This window comes from Plectropomus leopardus, chromosome 11 (assembly GCF_026936395.1).
Source record: "Plectropomus leopardus strain MGB_pleo_1.0 chromosome 11, ASM2693639v1, whole genome shotgun sequence".
Taxonomy (NCBI): domain Eukaryota; kingdom Metazoa; phylum Chordata; class Actinopteri; order Perciformes; family Serranidae; genus Plectropomus; species Plectropomus leopardus.
Genome location: NC_142186.1, coordinates 34,957,783 through 34,979,331, shown reverse-complemented (window position 1 = coordinate 34,979,331; position 21,549 = coordinate 34,957,783). Strand labels below are relative to the sequence as shown.

Below are 21,549 nucleotides of genomic sequence, written 5' to 3'. Positions count from 1 at the left end.
ATGTTGTGCAAAGACTTCTTCCGCATCACCTCATAAACAATACAAAACCTTTCAGATGCTAATCTCAACACAAAGCCATCAGTTTAACGTGCACCTGACCACAATTATGCAAATTCCAGGTAATTGGCTGAGAAACCTGGTAGCCCTAATGAGTTGTTGCAGGCTAATTTTGGATAATGAGCCTCACACTGTGTGCCGCCGTTTACATAGCACACAAACTAAATGCCATTTTTAAGAGATTTCCATATACAGTACCAGCCACCCACACACTTCATCTCCATACAAACACCTACAAATGAGACCCAGTGTATCTGCCAGAACACACCGCTCAGAGGCTGAAAAACATTTTCTTTACTAGCTGTCACAAACACACCTCACTGCTGCTATTTTGGCCCCGGTCACCTGTTGACCTGACAGCCAAGTGTCAGGGGAGAGTGCACATGTCAGCTGCAGATGGAGGCTCTCAGCGGGGAGCGATGCTGCAGCCCTGACCGCCTCACAGAGCACCACATCACAGCGCAGAGGGACTGCAGGTTTCTTTTTCACCTTTACATCCTGCAGAAAAACTCAATTATCTCACCGAGGATCTGCTCTGCTCTCAGATGTAAACGGAGTCTGAGGAGGTCACCTGAGGTTTCATGAGGTTGTGTGAGAAACAGGTAACAGCACATTTCCTCCTCTTCCATGCATGCAGGTGTGTGAGACCTTTATTCTCATGCAAAATGTCTTATTTTGATCTCATGGGAAGACAAAGATCTGTCCTCTGAGGGAAGAATGGATGTGTCTCCTTGTGTGTCCTCAGCTGATCAGTTACTGTGGGCTCCAGCCTGGAGGTCTCCAACCCTCTGAAAATGTACGGCCTGTATCTGGAAGCAGTCAACGATTACATTAACGAGTCCTACGGAGAGGATGTGTGGAGACTGATCGAGAACCGAGCAGAGATCCCACACCTCAAGTTCGTCCGGCATCAGATGTACAAGTAGGTTGACGGTTTTCTAAATCAAGTTTCCTCTATTATTATATTTGTGTATACATATTTAAAGTATATATGGTATATATGTACATGTGTGCATTTATCATTTATGATAATCCTATTACTACTATTATCTAGGTAAGATTAGTTTTTTCTTCTCTTTTCGTCATACTTATTTCTGTGGGGTTTTTTCTTAAATCAAATTAAATTAATTTTGGAGTATCAATATTTGCAAATTTTGAAAAAACATATGGGCACATATGGATGATGTGATTTATTATTATACTCTGCACAAAACTAAACAATAGTTTGATCACAAAAATGTTTCCTCCATTAACCCTTTGAAACCTGAGAAAATTGGTTTCAAAAACACAGCAGGAAGGCAAAGAGCAACTTTAAGAAGAAATTATCCAAAAGTTAGTGAAAATTGGTTTTAAAAAAGTACAAAGAAAATCACCTTAAAATTAGCAAAGTGAGCAAAACAAACAAAAACAGGGAATTGACAAAAAATAATAATTTTGTGAAATATAATTATATAATTATGATAATTAAAAAATATAGTTTTCTTCATATTTCTCCCTAGCTTTAAATATTAAATATAGTTTTAAATAAATATTTTTCTATATCTAATTTTCTAGCAACACGTAGGACTTTTCTCAGTTCACTGCATTGTTTCACATATAGGGAATATGTATTCTTTGGTTAGATAATTTATTTTCAGTCTGTAGCTAACCTTTGGATGATTGTTGGTGCTTTAAACAAATATATGTTTCTTAAGGACGGTTACAAAAGTTTGAATTTTCAATTTGTTTTTATTTTATTTTGCTTTTTTTTTTTTTTTAACTTTTTGATTTCCATTTAGGTTGTTTTTTTTTCAGAATATGTTTATTAGTTTTATTTCAGTTTTTTCTACTAACAAAGTTTTTAATATATATTTAGTGCTATTTTTTTAGGGTCAGGTGTACTGTCTCAGAAATATTGAACTCTTTTAAACCAGAGTAAATTGGCTTAATTTTTTTTTAAACATGGGAAGATGGCATTGAGCAATGACTGAAAAACTGGCCCCAAAATCAGCAAGAAACTAGCAAAAGCACAAGAAAATTACCTCGATAAACAGTAGCAAAAAACAAAAGACATTTGAAAAAGATAAAGAAAAAAAGGGCAAACAAGACAAAAAACGAGTTCTATAAAATCATTTTAGATCTGTAATTACGATAATTAAAAATATAGTTTTTCCTTATTTTTTTCTTTTTTGCCTACACATTTTTTCTTGGCCTTTTAAAAAGTTATTTTGCAAATGAACTATTTTTTTGCATTTTCTTGGCACATTTCTTACTAAAAGTGCTCAACACAGAAAGTAGTTCAAATATAGTTGAAATCATTAATTTTAAGACTATGATCACATCTGCATTCGGTTCAGATTTATAGAAATATTCAAGTTTTTAAGTTTTGATTAAACAGATTTTAAGCCCTAATTGTGACAAACAGCAGCTAAGCAAAATGTCAAAACAAAAACAAATAATAAACGTTCCCTCTTGGTTACAGTGACAACCTGATCCTACGGTTGGCAAAGGCAGCAGGAGAAGTTCTGGGAAAGACCCACGATGAGCTGATGTACGCCTTCGGGGTCTACATGGTCAAAAGGATCGGAAACTATGGATACGAGCGGATCCTTAAGGTGACACAGTGACGACCCCTCCCCGCTCTGACGACAGCGTTACATACATCCTCTTTACACTCCGTCACTGACTGATCAGATACGACTGAATCTGACCTCTGACCCCACTGATAACAGCGCCCCACATTTCTGAATCAGTGGAAAAAGCCTGAATTATTTAAACAAATGTCATAATTCTTTACAAGAACTGTGAAGTTAATGCAAACAGTAATAATAATTTAAAAAAGGCCAAACAGAAGAAGTTAAAAGCATCAATTTGGCTGTTCAATATAAGTATTCGACGACTTGTTCTGTTTTCCATGCAAACTTTTAAAGTTTAAATATTACTATTATTAATATTTATAATATTACTCACAATCATATCGCTCTGCGCACGAAATGCGCTTTTCAAAATCGAGCTTTGAAAAATATCATACATCAGTATGATTTTCTACTTTCATTGAGTTTGTTTTTAACCAACATCTTCATCATCTTCAGGCTTATCATAAATGCCACTATGTTTTTAGATAAAAAAAAAAACAAAATACAAAAACTGAATGGAATTATTTTCAGTATACTAAATGACAAATAGGTTATTATTATTATGATTATCATTATTATTTTTGATTATCACAGTCTGGGACATGTCATTGATTTGCAGTAACATTGATTATGACAGTGGAAATATGGTAAAAAAATGACATCAGATATAATACAATGTATGTTTTTCTGCTTTGATGTCTGTGGGATCAAAAATGTCAGTTTGAATGGGTTTCAATGGAGCATTTTTGACCTTAACAGTCTGAATGTAACTATTTAGTTTCCACAGTGTATTTTAGACTTATTGTAGGAGCTGAGCTGGAAATTCACTAATTACACTCAAATACACAATTGTGGCAAAATGTTTGCATATGCATGATCACTGCCAAAATAAATAAAATTAAATAGTCCTTAATATTCAGAAATTGTGAAATGTAACTTTATGGAATGAAATACAGATATTAACTACAGCTGATTGATCATCTTCCATGTTTTGTAGGTTTTGGGGCGAAATGTGCGCGACTTCATCAACGAGCTGGACAACCTGCACGAGTACTTCCGCTTCTCCTTCCCCAAAGTTCAGCCGCCGAGTTTCTGCGTGGAGGAGGAGTGTGAGACGAGCCTGACGCTGCACTACCGCAGCACGCGCAAGGGCTTCACGCAGTTCGTCAAAGGTAAGCGGAGGAAAGGCGGGGTCTACCACAGGGACAGGAAGTCTACCGCTCTCTGTAGAGTTCACATCTCTGTGTTTGTGTTCCCAAACCCCTACTATCATACTAGGTAGTATGGCAAATAAGGATTTAGTATGTCAAAATACATAGTATGTGTAAAGCAGTACTTCAAAGATACCAGGGTGTTCTCCTACATTCTGCAGTTTGCGAACCAGCATGCTTTTCTGGCTATTTTGGCCCACAATCCTCTGCACAGTGTCAAATACCTCACATCCTGACAGCTGATTGACAGCTGACAGAAGTGGCAGTGACAGATGATTATGCATTCAAGTGATGGACCAAAATAATCACAGATTACTAATAACAAAACGTAGAAATAAAAGTGAAAGAGAAAGGCATTTGTAGGATTATTTACTGCATGTAAAATCCATAATGTATGCAGTTATAACTTAAAGTTAAATACTGCAAACAAACAACAGCAGAGTTCTTCGGGTTGACCTCTGACTCTACTGAGTTTTGCGAATGGCGATTTGTTTTATCTCCATGGTAACAGGCGTAAGGGTTGAATTCGTAAACACTGGGAGAATGCAACAAGCAACTTAACAAGGACATGGCCCAAAAATTTGCAAAACATGTTACAAAAAAATACTTGAAAAGAGTAAAAAACAAAAAAGATATTAGATATAGATATTACACTGGATTTTTTTTTTTTTTTACTTATTTTGGATAATTTTCTAATAATCCTCCCCTCTTTTTAAAACTATTTATGAGTAATTTTCTTGTCACCTTTTACTAATTTATTGCAATTTGTAGTATGCTACTTTCCAAGTTTCAAATGGTCAAAAAGTTTGTGAAACGAATCTACATGAAGCACAAGAAAACTAATGTCAATCCAGGTTTTAAAGGGTTAAAAAAGAATTCATAATTGATTTTCTAAATCTACCTCTTCTTTACCAAGTTGCTCATTGCCTTTTTGTCCAATGTTTCTGAAAAATATTGCACTAATCTTCTCAGGGTTAAATACTTGTGAAAGGGGCCTGAAATCAGTACAAGAAAAGTGATGTTGCTTTAGGTTTCAAAGGGTTAATTCCTCAATATATCCTCAGAAATGAAGTTTACCGAGCTCATTTCGATGTATCGTCTCCTGCAGGACAGCTCTCTCAAGTGGGACGCCAATTCTACAACACAGACATCGAAGTGGAGATCCTGTCCAAAGAGGAGACGGAGAAAATGACGTATGTGGTACGTACTGAGGATCAGGTCAAGTATCAGTTGAGCCGCCGAGCATCTGACCTCCACCTCGTGTCACTTCTATCAGCACCCAAATTATTCCATCAGCTTGGATGAGACGCCAGGCGCAGTGCCTGTTTACACTCAGAAAGCAAGTGTTTATTGGATGGAGATAAGTGTTTATTGGGAAGGGACTCTGGGTAAGCTCTGGGAAAAAAAAAATAAAAATAAAATAAAAAATACACCCCAAAACTCAAGATTATTATACATTATAATAAGATTTTATATTCTAGATTATATTTTAATTTAGAAATAACACCTCAATTCAAAAAACAATTATTCTTTTAAAAATAGTAAAAAAAAAATAAAAATATAAAAAATTTCGAAAAATAGTCGAGTAATAGTAGTAGCAAAGTAAACACAGCTTAATTAAAAGCAAAACATCATAAACTCTGGATCTACAGAAAATTAAATTCCAACTATTTTGTTTTTGAATTTTGGGGTGTGTTTGTTTTCTTATGTTTTTATAATATTGAGTTTTAGGTGGATATTTTTGTCTTATTTTATAATTTTGAGTTTTTGTGTTTTTTTTTAATAAAAAAGGGGGTTGTGGTTTTTTTTTAACATTGAATTTTGGGGTGTGTTTATTTTCTATGTTTTTCTATGAGTTTAGGGGCTTTTTTTTCCTTCTAATTAAAAATATAATTTTGAGGGGTTTTTGTGGATTTTTTGTGTTTTTTGAGTGTTTTGTTTTCGTCTTCACCACAAAAAAAATGTATTAACTGACTGACTTGTTTTCCAAATGCTACATTAAACTGACGCTGCTCCTGCAGGTTTATAAAATGAACTTTGATAACGCCGCCTTCAAACACCGCATGCCGCAGCAGAAGACGGCGCCGGGCTACGAGAAGCTACCAATGAAGCGAGGCATCTTTTTCGACATGTTCCCCTTCAGCGTCATCTTCCGCCGCGACATGACCATGTACCGCATCGGCGACGGCCTCAAAGAGGTCTTCTCCGACCTCCAGGGCAAGAAGGTCAACGAGGAGTTCACTCTGATTCGACCGATGCTGGAGTTCAGCTGGGACAACGTGAGCGCGTTCAGTTTTTGATATTCGTAAATACTGAGTTAAATCACAGCTTTAAAAATGTTTTTCTCTCTTTCTCCAGATTTACACTCATCTGAACAACGTGTTTGAGCTGCTGTCCAAAGCTGTGGTGGAGAGCAAGCAGAAGGTCAACATCCCCAAACTGAGCAAAGAGGAGCCCGAGGAGAAAGAGGAGAGCGAGAAAGCAAAGGAAGAAGAAGAGAGAGGTCCCAGTCTCTCCATTTCAATCAGTCCAAATGCATTATGTATAAAAAGGTTCATTTCAGATGGATGGGATCACTGAACGTCCATCACGTCACTCACTCATTTCTATCCAAGGTCGTTTTATCTCGACTGAGCTGAATAAAATATTTATATGTTCAGAAAGAAAATGAATATCAAACTGAATGAAGAGACAAACCGCTGCTGTTCACAGCGCTCCCACACTCTGTCACGGAGGAATTTTTTAAACCTCTCCATGGCTTTTTCTTTTCCAAACATTTAAGATTCAAACTCTATTCAAACATGATTTCAACGTCCCAATGGATGTGCTCAAATTTGAAAATCCAGCAATAATTTGTGTCATTTTGGTGATTTTTAAAGAAAACATGCCTTTAAAAAAATAAATATATAACAGAATATAGTTTTTAAGGAAAATCAGGAGAACGTCAGAAAACAAATAAATAAAACAAGAAGATTCATTTGTTTCGTTCTGCTGAGGGTGTAATAATGTCACCAGGAAACAACAGCACACATTTTTATCTTAATGTTTTGTGTGAGAATGCAACATAACGGACACAATCTGGAACATAACCTTCAACAACGCACAAGAAGTGAATTCATAACACACTGATGTGTTTCTAATATATTCTCATACCCAACTATTTCCTGGTTAACTCACTTCTCCTCTCACCGTCTCTGCTGATCTCCGTCCATCAGAGCCGAAGGCGGTGGAGGAGATGAAGGGCACAGACCAGGAGTACAGCAGCCCCCTGATGCAGTACAACAGCTCTGCGAACTCTGGAGGGGAAGACATCGAGCTGCTGGCCTTCCAGACCGTCACCGGTCAGAGCCGCTTCACTTCTTACTGACGTGTTTGTAACCGCCACAGTCCCGCTGACCTGTCCCTCATGGTTCTCTGCAGGAAAGTGCTGTGAGACCATCTTTGAGGACATGAGGGAACCTCCAAAGAAACCTCTGCACCTGAAGGGCCAGATGAAGTACGTCCCCCAGTGGGACTCCCTCATCTTCCTGGGGACACCCATGTAAGACCAGAGCAAACGCACCGACTACGTTTAACTAACCATCAGCCTCCGAGCCTCAAACATGAAGCCAAAAACAGTTTCCAAAGATTCTCGTGTTTCAGTGCCAAACTTTACAGCAAAAACTGGAAAAGCAGAAGAGAGCAGATCTCCACGAGGCGGCTGCCCAACCTGATCAATGCCCAAAATCCAGATTTTCCATCAGATCCACCCTCCCGTCTAATATGGTCACTTCTGGCTCCAAAAAACCAAGATGGCGACAGCATGAATGCCAAATTTAAAGCTGTCAAACAAGTCAACAAAAAAATGGGTGACGTCACAGCAGCTACATCCATTATTTTTATATATTTGTATATATATTTCCTGCATGTCCTGGTTGTATTTTAGTAAAGAGATTACTGAGAAATAAGCATATATGTTTACTTTAACCTCATAATTAAGTTTGAGGTGGCTTAAGACTTTAACACAAGAGTCTATTTAGATCCGGGGCTATTCATAAAATATTCGAGGCTGAAACAACACCACTGTGCTCACCTATCTGAATAATCTGAATATTATTTTCTTGACTTCATTCTCATTGCAGAAAATATAAACTTCAGTGATCTTCAGCAGTGTGCTGCCACCTTATTTATTCAATATTAAAATGTTCCGCTGCATCCCCCCTCTAATCGTTTCTAATTCTGGAGATGGATTTATGGATGCTAATTCAGGGAATTCATTTACATTTACATTATTTACAGTTTCTGCATTTCTCCTCCTCGTTCTCGCAGCATAGAGACGGTGGAGGACATGATAAAGATGGGGGTGTACGTGAACGATCTGAACCTGCATGACTCCAGCAGAGAGCTGATTCTGGCCGGGACACAACAGTCGGCCGAGCTGCAGCTGGCCCTCGACCAGGTGAAAAAATGAACGAGGATCTCAACTGGGAAATTTAATTGTACAAATTCAGAGAGCAGGAAAGCGGTGAAAAGTGGTTCATATTGCCTGGTGAAATGTATTAAAATAAGACTTGTATGAAGCAGAAGTTGTGTTATATGATACACTGAGTGCACAGAAATTAAGAGTTCTCTCCATGAAACGGGCTGACCAGGTGAGCCCAGGTGCTCCCGGATTGATTTCACCCATTAAATCCACCGCAGCCATGCAGGAGAAATGTGGATTAAGAGGATTAGAGAAGGCAAAGAGGGATTTCTGAGCTTTACGAGAGGTGAGACTGTAACTGTGGGCTTCTTTTGTCCCGTTTCTGATCCTCCAGGAGCAACAGAAATATGCTCAGCTGCAGGAAATCATCAAGAAGCTGGACGAGGAGAAGAAGAGAGGGGATTCTCTGCTGTATGCCATGATCCCCAAAGCTGTGGCCGACCGCCTCAGGAAGGGGATCACTGCTCTGGAGACATGCCAGGTAGGAGGCCGCGCAGGTCACAATGAGAGCACCTCAAGACACACAAATATCAGAGCACTGCTTCCCAACTGGTCAAGCCACTGCAGGCAGTACTTCAAGGTCTGCACGCAGAGAACCACATATTCTATTTTACAAAATGTAAATAATGTCCGACAGTCCGCTCCAGCGCTCCAGCACAGACATGTGCAACAGACATGTGCGACAGACCGCTCCAGCGCGCGCAAATGACTAACCGACATAATCCTGCCCATGTTGGGTATTTCGGTTATTTAAAAATTATGTTAACCCTTTCTGCACCGGGGCTGCCAACTCCCACGCATCTGCCCTGCGCCTCACGCCTTTGGGCTCACTTAGGAGTAAAAGGGAACCTTTAAGCTTGAAAGAAATAGTGATTTGATGTATATGGTGATATATACCGATATCACCCGATATGAAAAAAAAAGATTGTGATAAGACTTTTTTTCTATATTGCCCAGCCCTGCTTAGGCCTCATTATTTTTGTAAAAAATACAATAAAATTAAATAAATATTAAAACACTCAGGGCTGAAGCCTTAGACACCATACCTAATGACATCACTGGGTTAAAATTTAGTTAATAAAAAGCATTGCAACCAAAAATGTGCTTCATATTGCTTCAAGACTAGTGACACTGCAAAGGCACAGCATGTTAACCACATAACACCAACAACAGGACAATAATATAGTTACTCAATATGGTCACGATTCAGAATGGACCCCCAAACCTACTTTTGGACCACGACCCACCAGTTGGGAACCACTGTTTTAGAGGCGTCGAATAACAGCTGACCGCTAAAGCGAGGCCGCTCATGTTTTACTGCGATCCTAAAATATGTTGCTGTGATCACAGCACACACTTTACTCTGAGGGCGCACACGTCCTTAATCTCAAACACAATTTGTTCCGTCGAACCTCTCCATGCTGAGGTCAGGTGTCAGACACGCTGCAGTGCTCTGAGCTCAGCGTGACCTTCACGGGAAATACAACTGACATTTTCTCACAAGCAGAAAAAAGATCTGGCTTTAATTGCAGCAACTGCACCAGCAGTTTTTTTTTTTTTTTACTGTCAGTCAGGACCGTGCACAGGAGGGAACACAGCTGAGCAAAACTGTCCTCTTGTCCCAATGTGTAAAATAAAACCAGATAAAACATGAATAAAAACACACAACATGCATGTTTTCCAACAGAAGAACTAACCAACATATTATTTATGAGCTCACATGCTCTCAATTTTAGGGATTTGTCAGACTTTAAAACACTATTACTGTATAAAGTAAAAATTAAGATGCTTCCAGACTCTAATGAGAAGTTGTCAAAATTTAGTCAGTGTGAATGAAGAGAAATCTGCGTGTTTACAAAAAGGATTAGAACAAATGCAAAAACCAAACAGTAAAAGGGGTTAATTTGTATAATAATGAAAAGAAAATGAAAAAAAGCAAAATTAGAGGAAATGAAAATGTGTAAAACAGCTAAAAGATTTTAAAACATCTCTAAAAGTAATATGATAAACGTTTTGAAACCTGAACAAGTTAATTTCAAAAACATAGAAAGAAGTTAATAAGCAATGGAAAGAAATTACTCAGAACAAATAAAATATATAAATAAATAAATAAAAATACATGAATTTTTCTATATCTACTGATTTCTTGAAATTTTTGGAAATCTTTTTTCAATCGTTTTTCAAAGAAATCACACCAACTTGCTGAAGGTCAAAGGTTTAAACACTTGTGAAAGGCGTCTGAAAGCAGTATAACATAAAGTGATGTTGCTCAAAGTTTCAATAGGTTAAAAAATATAAAACTGAGTTATGAACGTCAGTGTTTGTACATGAATATTTGTTTGGGAGTTTGGGATATAACAAATTCTGTTCTGATTTTTTCTTTTGTTTTCAATGTAAAAATCTGCAGAAAATAAAACTAATAATGTAAAAAAAAAAGGTTGATACAATAACCTCATTCCGCAGTATAAGTCTTATATTAATTTTTTCTTTTGTGTAAGTTGTGTAAGTTGGAAAATGGCCAAAATAAACTAAAGTTATTATCCAAATAACTACTACTTTATGTTAAAGTTGGTAGATAAAAGCAGAAAACTTGTTATTGTGCAACGGCAGCAGTTATAGTGCAAGTAGCAGGTTTTTCCAAAAAGTCCAACATTACAAAAAAACACAAACTAACCCAGAATGATCCATCCACACTAAAGTACAACGATAACAAACAAATAATTTATGGCCCTGAGACGCTCGTCTCTCGCTGTGATAGAAGCACCTGCTGAGTGACCTTTGTTCACTATCATCACTGACAGTGTGTTTTTTTTCGCAGGTGTTCCCAGATGTGACCATCCTGTTCAGCGACGTGGTCAAGTTCAACGAGATCTGCATCCACATCACACCCATGCAGGTGGTGGACATGCTCAACGAGATCTACATCGTCTTCGACACGCTCAGCGAGAAGCACAACGTCTACAAGGTCAGAGAGCAGCTCAGCGTCGCGTTTCTGCATCGGTTACTGTCAGCTGTCACTCAGAGATAAAGCTGAATTCATGTCTCTCGTCATCACAGACTTTAAGTCCTGGAGCGACACTCAGTCCCGTTAAAGCTGCTTCACTCTCACCTCACAATGTTTTGCCATAAACAAAATTTCCAAACTATTTCATATTTTTAAGGATCCAAAATGTTTTTTTTCTTGTCCCAGTTGCCAGGCTTTTTCAAACATAAAAGATTCAAAATCTATTCAAACATTATTTTAGCACCCACACATCCACATGATATGTTAAAAAACGGTGGGAAACTTGAAAATCCTACAATAATTTCTGTTTTTACAGTTTCTGGTTGTGATAAATGGTGCCAGTTCTGTGATTTTTTTTAAGAAAACATACCTTTAAAAAAATAATAATACAAATAATTAAAATATTAATAAAAAATAATATATATATATAAGTTTATAAACATTTTTTAAAAAGACAAAAAAAAAACAAACAAGAAAAAACAATTTCTAAAAATGTAAAATCTTCTGAACAAAACAAATGTTTTTTAAAAAAAGAAGAAATGCCAAAACATTTTGAAGAAAACATGCAGTCCAAAATTTAAAAAAAAGAAAATATAAAAATCTCCCCAAAATTTTACATTTTCTATGAATATTGCCAAAAAACTCTAAAAACAAAAAAAGCGAAAATTTGTAAGTTTGCTATAATAAAAAGAGCAAAATTTTAAAAAAGAAGGAAAATCGCAAAAACAGAATTTTAGAGAAAATGAACAAAAACAACTAAAATGTGTCACACACTGATGCATATTACAGCTACATTATATTATGTCCATCACTTCAGTGTTCGCTGTCCTTTCTGTCCAGGTGGAGACGATTCGTGATGCCTACATGGTGGTGGCAGGCGTGCCCAACAAAACCACCTTCCACGCAGCACCACATCTGCGACATGGCCCTAGACATGCTGAGCTCCATCGACCACCTCAAAGACCCGTCCACGGAGACAACATCCAGATCAGAGTCGGTGAGCGGGACAACTCAACCACTCTGACACCTTCAAGCGAAGGCCCCAAAAATATAAACCTGACAGACAGATTCCTCCTTAACCCTTTGATAGCTGAGCAAATTAGCTTGATTTCTTTCAAAAACAAAGGAATAGGGTGACAAGCATCTAAACAAGAACTGGCACAACAATAAAAGAATTTAGGGAAAAAGTTACAAGAATAAAGAAAATACCTGCAAATAACAATCTTTTTATTTTTTCTTAAGAAAACAGGTTTGGAAAGCATGTTCTCTTTAAAAGAAGCTTTGGCATTTCTTTTCTTTATATATTATATTATATATTATTATTATTATATATATATATAATATATATATATTATATATATATTTGGCATTTAAAAAAAACAACTGTGGGTGATATCTGTTTTTTTGAAAGGCATGTTTTCTTTAAAAAAAAAAAAAGAAGAAAAAACTAAAGAAAATGCTAAAAAGTTATCTATATTTATTTTCTTTTTTCTGTAAAATCATTTAATATATATAATTGCAAAAATAATAAATACAGTTTTGTGTACATTTTCTACAATAGCTTATAATCCCCCAACTAATTTTTAGATCGTTTTCTTTGTCCCCTTTTGCTATTTTCTTGCCAAGCAGCTCATAAGTTTTTTTGTAATCAAAAAGAAATCAAAACGATTTTAAAGGTTTCACTGGTGTCGATGCTTGAGCACATGAAAACTGATATCAGTCCCAGTGTGTAAGGGTTAAACAAAGGACCGGGGTAAAGTCCGCAGATCAAGACACCGTCTCCTTCCTGTCACCAGGGGGCGCAGTTTGACATCAGCCCCAACCACTGAGAACTGTATTTATTATTAGAATAATTTTATATTTAAAAAAATATGTTACAGAATTTTTCAAATAAAAAATATATAAAATTAATACTTTTTCAGCATGCTTAAGGTAGTTTTCCTGTTTATCTGTATTTTTGTTGTTTATTATTTTAATTTAATTTATTTTAATTTTCTTGTGCTGTGTTCAGAACACTTCAAACCCTGAGCAAATTGCTTGCTTTTGAAAACATAGGTGAAAAAAAATACGATGAGCTACATGGAAAGAAGTGTTCTGCAAATTGCAAAAAAATGTAGATTTAGACAATTATTCCTTTTTTAAAAAAAAAAAGCTAAAATGTAAAAAAAAAAAAACCTAGCATGTTTTTTTTTTGCTAAATTTTGGGTCATTTCTTCTGAAGTTGCTCATTGCCTTTTTCTCATGTTTTTGTAAGAAATTAATCCAATTGTTTTAGGCTTCAAAGGGTTAAAGTAAGTGATGAGTGCAACAACTACTGTATACATAAACCATGACACAAACTGCAGTAAAAATGGCTTCAGGCTTTTTGTGAATAAATCAGCTGATGTTTTTTTGTTTGTCTTCTCTCAGGTATCCACTCCGGTATGGTGGTGGCGGGCGTGGTGGGTCTGAAGATGCCTCGCTACTGTCTGTTTGGGGACACGGTGAACACGGCCTCCAGGATGGAGAGCAACGGAGTGGTGACTACACTAACATATTTAACAAACGCACCGCCTCACACAACCAGCCAAACAACCCACAGCATCAGTGGAAATAACTGCAGCGACGCTTGTTTCCCTCAGTCACGCAGATTAGCACAGAAACATTTTCACTTTAAAAACGCTGCATTTTACTTAATGCACCGTGCAAATCACTTCATTTGCTTTCTGCTGCTCACAGTAATAAGAGTTAAAGCCGTGTGTGGAGGGAAATTTGTTCTATGATCAAAAGCAAAGCAATTTAAAGGAAACAGTCTGTGCTTAATTTCCTGACTGTAATGTAAACTTACATAAAGGAAGAAAAAAGCTCAGTGTTTCACGTTACTCTGATTACTTTAACCCTTTGAAATATGAGCAAATTGGTTGGATTTCTTACAAAAACTTCAGAAGGAAATCAACAACAAAAGAAGAAATGATTCAAAAATTAGCAAGACATTTGTATGTGAAAATGACCTGGAAATTAGTAAGAAAAAAAAAACAACAACAAGGAAACCAACTAAAAAAGTGCTTAGAAATTATAATAATTCTGTAACATTATGATTTTTGTTACTTTTCTCTTAGACATTTTTCCTAGCTTTTTAAAAATATTTTTAAAACTTTTTAAAAATAATTTTATTTTTTTAAACATGGGAAGAGGGCACTGAGCAACAAGAGAAGAAATGACCCAAAAACTAGGAAGAAACAGGTAAAAAGTGCAATAAAATTACCTTAAAAAAAAAGTAGCGAAACACTAAAAAATAAAACAAAGAAAAAAGATTAGAAAAATAGGCAAACAGGACTTGCAAAAAGTACTTAAAAATGTATAATAATTCTTTAAAATCATTTTAAATATGTTATTACGATGATTAAAAACAGATGTTTTTCTTTTTCCACTAGACATTTTCCCTCGCTGTATTTTCAAGATAAATTTCTAAATTTATTTAAGTTGCTTATCTACTCTTTTCCTCATGTTTTATGAAAGAAATTGCACCAATTTGCTCTGGGTTCAAAGGTCAAAATAGTGATGAAAGGTGTCTCAAAGCAGCACAGGAAAGTTTCAAAGGGTTAAACAGGTTTGTGTTTGGACACCCAGCTTTAGCAGTAGTTGTGTGTCTGTGCGTCTGTCTGAGCAGGGCATGCAGATCCACATCAGTCAGACCACCAAAGACCACCTGGAACACGAGCCTTACATCATCGAGGAGAGGGGGAAAATCTTTGTGAAGGTGAGTGGATAATATCACACACCTTTTATGAGTCATTTCTTTTTCAAAATGACGGCTTTTATCCACCATCCACCGGGTGAGACGGATGTAAAGATTAATGCCTCACGTCGGGTTGAGCCGGTCTCGTCGCTCTTTATTCCAGGATAATGTGTGTAATTTGAAAAATGGGAGACTTGCTGTTGAGTGTCACTGAAAATGAGAGCCTGTGGCTCAGGAGGGAGAGCAAACTGTCCACTAATTGGAAAAATGATGGTGTGATTTTTGTGATTATTTTGTCTTTAAAAATTTTAGACGTTTTAAAGGATTTTTTTTTCAATTTTACTTTTTTATTCTTTAACTTTTTCGGGGGCATTTTCAAAGAAAACATTTTGTCTGGTTTTTATTTTGGTGTAGTTTTTTACTCATTTTTTTGAGCAGTTTTTTTTAAGAAAACATGCCTGCATTTTCTTTAAAAAATTAGCAAAATGACTCCATTTATCAGGAAAAAACTGCAAAAACAAAAATTATCACTAGATTTTCAGACGGTTCACTATTTGTCGACATGTTCGGCCGCTATCTTCTTCTGTGAGTTAGCCACGAACTGCTGTTTTTTAAATCTCCCACGGAGGGCCGCACAGATAACACGATGTATAAACTTGACACCCATCCTGCCGGCTGTCCCTTTTACCCAGAAATCATTGCTGCACTGTTACTACCTCCCATGGCGGCTTAAAGGTGAGTCATCTCTGTCCACCCATTCCCTGACTGTACCTTTTATACAAACCGGTGAGGCGGCATAACGGCTTGAGATTCCCGCCTTTAAGAGGCAGTGTAAAAGGGGCTAACGCAAGTTAATTTACCATTTATCAAAATAAATATTCACTATCTGGAGCCAGTGCTGAGATATTTTGGACCCGACAGTCACAGTGTTTGAATATTGATGATTTGTAGATGAAATGTTCTAAAATGTACACAGTATTTCTGCTCAATACCGCTCACCCTGCGAACATCTTCAGGGTAAAGGCTACATGAAGACCTACTGGCTGAAAGGAAAGAAAGATCTATCGTTCAAGACCCCGGCGGAGTTGCGCTACAACAGCAAGCAAAAGGACTCGGAGGACAAGAGCTCTAACGGGTGAGTAGACAAAAGCAGAGCGGTGGCTGTTCTCCTGCACACAGTCAGCGTGGACTCAGGAGGCCCCCCGGTGATCCAGTCAGAGCCGAGCTCGGTGCCCCCTGCAGCACCAGACGCCAAGCAGACCGAGGGGCCGTCTGTGTTCACTGCTTTGTTTATTTCGAGGAGTCATGCTGACCAAAGAAAAACAAACTTTTCACTCCGACAGGGCAGAGCAGCCGGCAACACAGAAACAAAACACAAAACACACAAAAAAAGCTCCTTCAGTCTGATTTTCAGTTTACCAGGAAATTATTCTGCCACTTTACATAAATCACCTCGCTCCCACTGCAGTTTCCCTTGTTTCAAGCAAATAAAGGTTTTGAAACAAGGCTGTAACATGAAAATGATAGAGTTCTGCAGAGGGATTATAAATGCACTGACTCTGTTGAAATTAGCTGAAACAACAGCACTCCAAGGACATATTTATGTAGCTGCTGGGGAAAACTGTCGAGCAGAAATAAACCCAAACTCTCATCAGAGTGTCTTTACGGCCCCCCTCCCCACGGCCAAATTTAAAGATGTTTGAGTTTTATTCTTAAAGGGATAGTTCACCCAAAAATGAAAATCCAGTCATCATATACACACCCTCACAGGGGAGGTTTCTGGGTGACGTGTAAACAGTGGCGTGCAGATACAGCGAGCTCTTGTTGGCCATGCGGGGGCGCGCATACGTGAACGTGGCGCCCACACCAGGAGCTACAGGCATGGATGTATTAAAGAAAGTCTGGATACAGTGTTGGAGGCGGGGCCTCATTCATTCCTATGAGAGGAGCTCATTGGTGCATAAAGCAAAAAAAATATTTTTCCGGGTATAAAATACTCAGATCTACAGGCCCATGAGGCATGTGCTCTGCAGGCAGAGCGCCCAACTTCTGGTTTAGCGCCATTTTTGGGTAAACTATCCCTTTAACACTTTTTACGTCTTGTTTTGAATCACTGACTTCTTATGTGTAATTTAACTCTTTTCACAAGCACCAACGCCAAGCACGGGGACTCCAGCTTCCAAATCACCAGCAGTGAGGAGCAGGCCGAAGGGAAGCCGAGCCCCAGCGACCTCCCGCTGGACACCGTGCCCCTGCCAGAGGCCGCCAACGAGCCCCTCGCCACCTCAGCCGAGCTGCAGGAGAAGGAGAAAGCCAAAAAGACTAAAAACAACAACAGACTGGAGGTGCCCCAAGGAAACGCGAGGCTGGAGTCGTCGTCGCCCACCGACGACCCAGACAACCCGGGTCCGTTACTCAGCATCAAGAGGAACAGCTTCAGGCAGCAGTACGCCAAGCTGCCCGCCAACCTGCCCATGCGCAGCACCTCCTGCTCCATCCTGTGAGCTCGCCGTCGCAGTGTGAGATTACAAGACGACGTGTGACGAGGGCGTGATACTGAAGATATCATCCAAGTTTAATCAGAGACAAAACAGGCGTTTCAGCATTTATCGTGACTGATCTCAGCATTCCCACATTTTCACTGATACATTTTCAAAACTTTTCCATGATATTTTACCCAATTTCCATGACTTCCTATGTATATATTTTAAATTACAGCCAAAGCAATGTATATTCAAAACTTTTCCAAAATATACTAATTATTTGAAACCATTTCCCAGGCCTGGAAAACAGTTTTTCTAATTTCATCGCTTTTCCAGATAATTCAGGGATTTGGCGGGGACCCTGTGGTCTGCATTTTTAAGGTCATGTAATTTCGAGGGGTTTGATAGAAATAAGATTGATATGGCAAATTAAACAAAAGACCAACAACAGGTGCAGTTTAAATTTTCCCATTAAAGTCCACCTGTATTGAGGTAAAGTTTGTGCAACATAATTGGGTGCAGATATGTTGACTGATTAAAAAAGATGCAATCAAACTGCATTTAAGTTCACTTTTAAAAAATTTAAATGGAGCAAACAAGCATGTTGCTTCTGTGTCTCATAGTTTTCACTTTTATAGAAATCAGTAAAGTACTTTTTCAACGGGAAAATATAACAAAAAAAGTCTTGAAAATGATAACAAGTTGGAATAATTTTAAATGTATACAAATGATATTTATCAGTATTGTTTTCCAGGCTTTTTTTCAGGTGTTTTTAAACTATAAATTATTAACTTTAAAAAAACAATTATTAAAATTTTTCGAATTCTACTAATTTCTTGCGAAAATTAAACAACTCAAACCAATCTGGTCAGGATCCAAAGGTTTAAATACTTGCAAAGCATCTGAATGCAGCACAAGGAAAGTGATCCAGGTTTCGAAGGGTTAAGATGGGTTATATGAACACTGAGAATCTGCAGGTTTCACAACAGGTTTCACAACATGTCGTCAACTATTTTGAAGAAAAGGAAGTCCTTTTAGCGGAAACAGGCGGAGAAACAGAGAAGTTTAAACTCGCAATGCAGGTGCTCACAGCTGTAACTTTATTTGTGATTAATGATACTCGCTGTATTATTTTAAACATAAAGTTACTGCTGCTACAAGAAATATGTCACAGGATAGCGGGAAGTGAGCCATGTTGTGACTGAATGGATTTAAATGTCAACAGAAACAAAAAAAACCCTAATTTTTGGATGCTTCACGGAGAGTAGACACGTCAGAGGTTGTATTTTATTTGGTGTAAAGTAGATCGATCAGGAGGCGTTCAGCTGGACCTTCACAACATCGTCTCACAGAGTTTTGGTACTTTCTGTTCTAACTGTATGATGTGTTCATTTCTATAAAACTGTATGTAAAGCCACTCAAACTGTCCTGTTTTCACTTGATGGTAATGGGGTTGTGACCCTCACACTCAGCTGCAAGTTTTATGTGGTCGGCAGCTTTTGTCAGTTCCAGGTATGACCAGAATGCACCTGTTTCTGTGGCTGCTGTGGCGGTCCATCCTAAAGGTTAAGTATCAAAAAGTGTCCCGCTTCATTTTTATGGTGATAGAGTTTAATGAAATTCAAATAAAACACGTTTTCTAAAAAGAACGATAACAGTTATGTCTTAATCCCAAAACACATTGCCCCCATCACTAAGCCCCTAGGGACTGTTATTTATTTATCAGGGGTGAAGCTCCCTCCATGCATGACCCTCCCTTCACCATAAGTGACATGTTTGATTTTAAAAACCAACCCTCTCTTTGAAAGTTGGAGATAAAATCTCAGAAGCTGAAAAACAAAAAAGCTGCAAATTTGTGTTTGAAAGGCATTTTGCATCATCAGTAGATTAAACAAATGAATCATTTCAGCACTGCAGCAGAAACAGCTCCACAGACCTGTAGAGAGGACGTAACGACTGATCCTGGATCAGCTTCTGATGCCTTAAAACAGCCACCAGGAGGTGACAGGATGACCACAAAGTAATGAGCACATGAAGTTAATGAATCAGTGACTGAGAACAATAAGTGACTTATTTTAAATTCTTCACATCTAAAACAAACAGTGAGATGTTCAGATGTGACGGAGACGATGGGAGCGGCTGAATTTCTGTTAGCTGCAGAAATCAAATCACATTAAATCTGTGAATCGGCGTCTGTTTTGCCTCGATTCCTGCTCGCCATCGGTGTCATAACGCCGCTGCGAGAGGAGAGACGGCAGGAGAGCAGAAAAGCACCTAAAGCTCCAAATCCTCCGTCCAATTCAGACCCCAAATCTGCAGGCGCAACTCTCCAACCTCAGCGGTTATGAGGTCAGTTATTCCTGTCTTAGTCATCCTGCTGATAACACACTGCCATTATGTGACTGACCATATGTGTGTGTGTGTGTGTGTGGCTGGACGGCACTGGGGGATCTTTTAATGAAAGATAAGTAACATAATTAAAGCTGCTCTTATTATCTCATAACCAAAAGAGGAGAGTGTGTAAGCTGTGTACAGTGCGGGGGTGACACAGGTGAGAGTGTGATCCTTCACACACACACACACACACACACACACACACACACACACACACACACACACACACACACACAGATATTCAGTGCTCCCTGCTGATGTTTCCTTGTGAGATGTCATTACACGATAAAGAGGAAGCCATCAGGAAACCGCTTAAGCACTACTTCCTGTCTGTTGCCATGGGGACAGACCTCATTCTGCAGTTGCAGAGTTTACTGTGACTTTACTCGACTTAATTTCTTGCAGCGGGGCTGAGTGGGAGGCCGAACAAAGAGGCAGGTGTGTCTCAGCGTGGACGAGCGTCCGGGCGCTCCCTCGATCCAGCTGCGTCTCAATGTGACCTTTGACCCTTTGACATCTGACTACAATTAGCACAAGTGAGAGTTTATTGGGCGGGTGTTTTTAAAAGCACAGCTGGTCGTCATTCGGACAAACAGCTTCAGAATGATTCGAATGAATCGTTGGATTCAGACTGACCGCGCCGCAGCGCTCAACACTGATTAGTCCTGATTGGGCCCCATATCGCCGTCATCTGTATTTACGTCTCGCTCACTCTGGATTTTAAAGGGTTGATAAGTTTTATGGCGGGCTAGAACAAAGCTCCATTCATCAGAGTGATACCGGCCTTCAGATTTTATTAGCCCACAGAGCTTTTTATGAAGTGTATTTTCCATCTATCGGGGACAAAGTGCACCAGCATTCGTCGTTATGACATCACGGCGACAGATTCACTGTCAGGTTTTATCTGCAGTTTGTTCATGTTCAGGTTTGTCATTTCAGCTACAACAAGCAACAGCTGCGCGCGCACACACACACACACACACACACACACACACACACACACACACACACACACACACACACACACACACTTGTGACAGGTCCAATGATGCCTCTTTACTACAACCGATTCATGAGTTATGAAAGGGAACATTTATCTGTTTTTTGTGTTGTTGTCTTGTGTTATTGTAGTTGTTGTAGTTGTTGTAGACAAAAATACAAAGAAACCAACACGTCCTCATCCCAACTCGTCACATGGTGCCGCTCTGTCAGCGACCTTCTGCGTCTACTTATGACGTTTTACCGTGATGTCAACAAATGCACATGATGGGATGAAGTTGCACAGCAGCACATGGCAACAAACGTTGACACTCAGGATGGTTGGGATTAGGCAACAAAGTCACGACGGCTATGTTTAGGCAAAAGGGGCCAATAGGAAAAGTGCAAGAAGAAAAAAAACAACTCACATCCACACAGGGAGCAAAATCCATATTCCTGCATGAAAGTGGGTTGTTTATGGGACCCATGAACCTCCCACACGCCTGCCCTATAAGCGCACTCACACACATTAAATTATGTTGTCACCGGCGCCGTTTTTGCCTCACACGTCTGCGTTTCAACCGGTTCCGTCATCCACATTCTCAAGTGACGCCCCCTGTGTGTGTT

At 38.6% G+C, this 21,549-nt stretch overlaps 1 pseudogene across 1 annotated transcript; it reads left to right on the top strand.

Moving 5' to 3' along the window:
• The first annotated feature begins 432 nt into the window (after positions 1-432).
• On the top strand, positions 433-19,156 carry LOC121945687 (soluble guanylate cyclase 88E-like; annotated as a pseudogene). The gene is made up of 17 exons (XR_015778004.1): positions 433-659; positions 803-979; positions 2,519-2,651; positions 3,670-3,844; positions 4,992-5,083; positions 5,905-6,162; positions 6,242-6,386; positions 7,099-7,224; positions 7,304-7,424; positions 8,192-8,321; positions 8,680-8,826; positions 11,164-11,310; positions 12,190-12,346; positions 13,759-13,868; positions 14,999-15,088; positions 16,084-16,202; positions 17,217-19,156. The product of XR_015778004.1 is annotated as a soluble guanylate cyclase 88E-like (transcript).
• Positions 19,157-21,549: the final 2,393 nt, after the last annotated feature.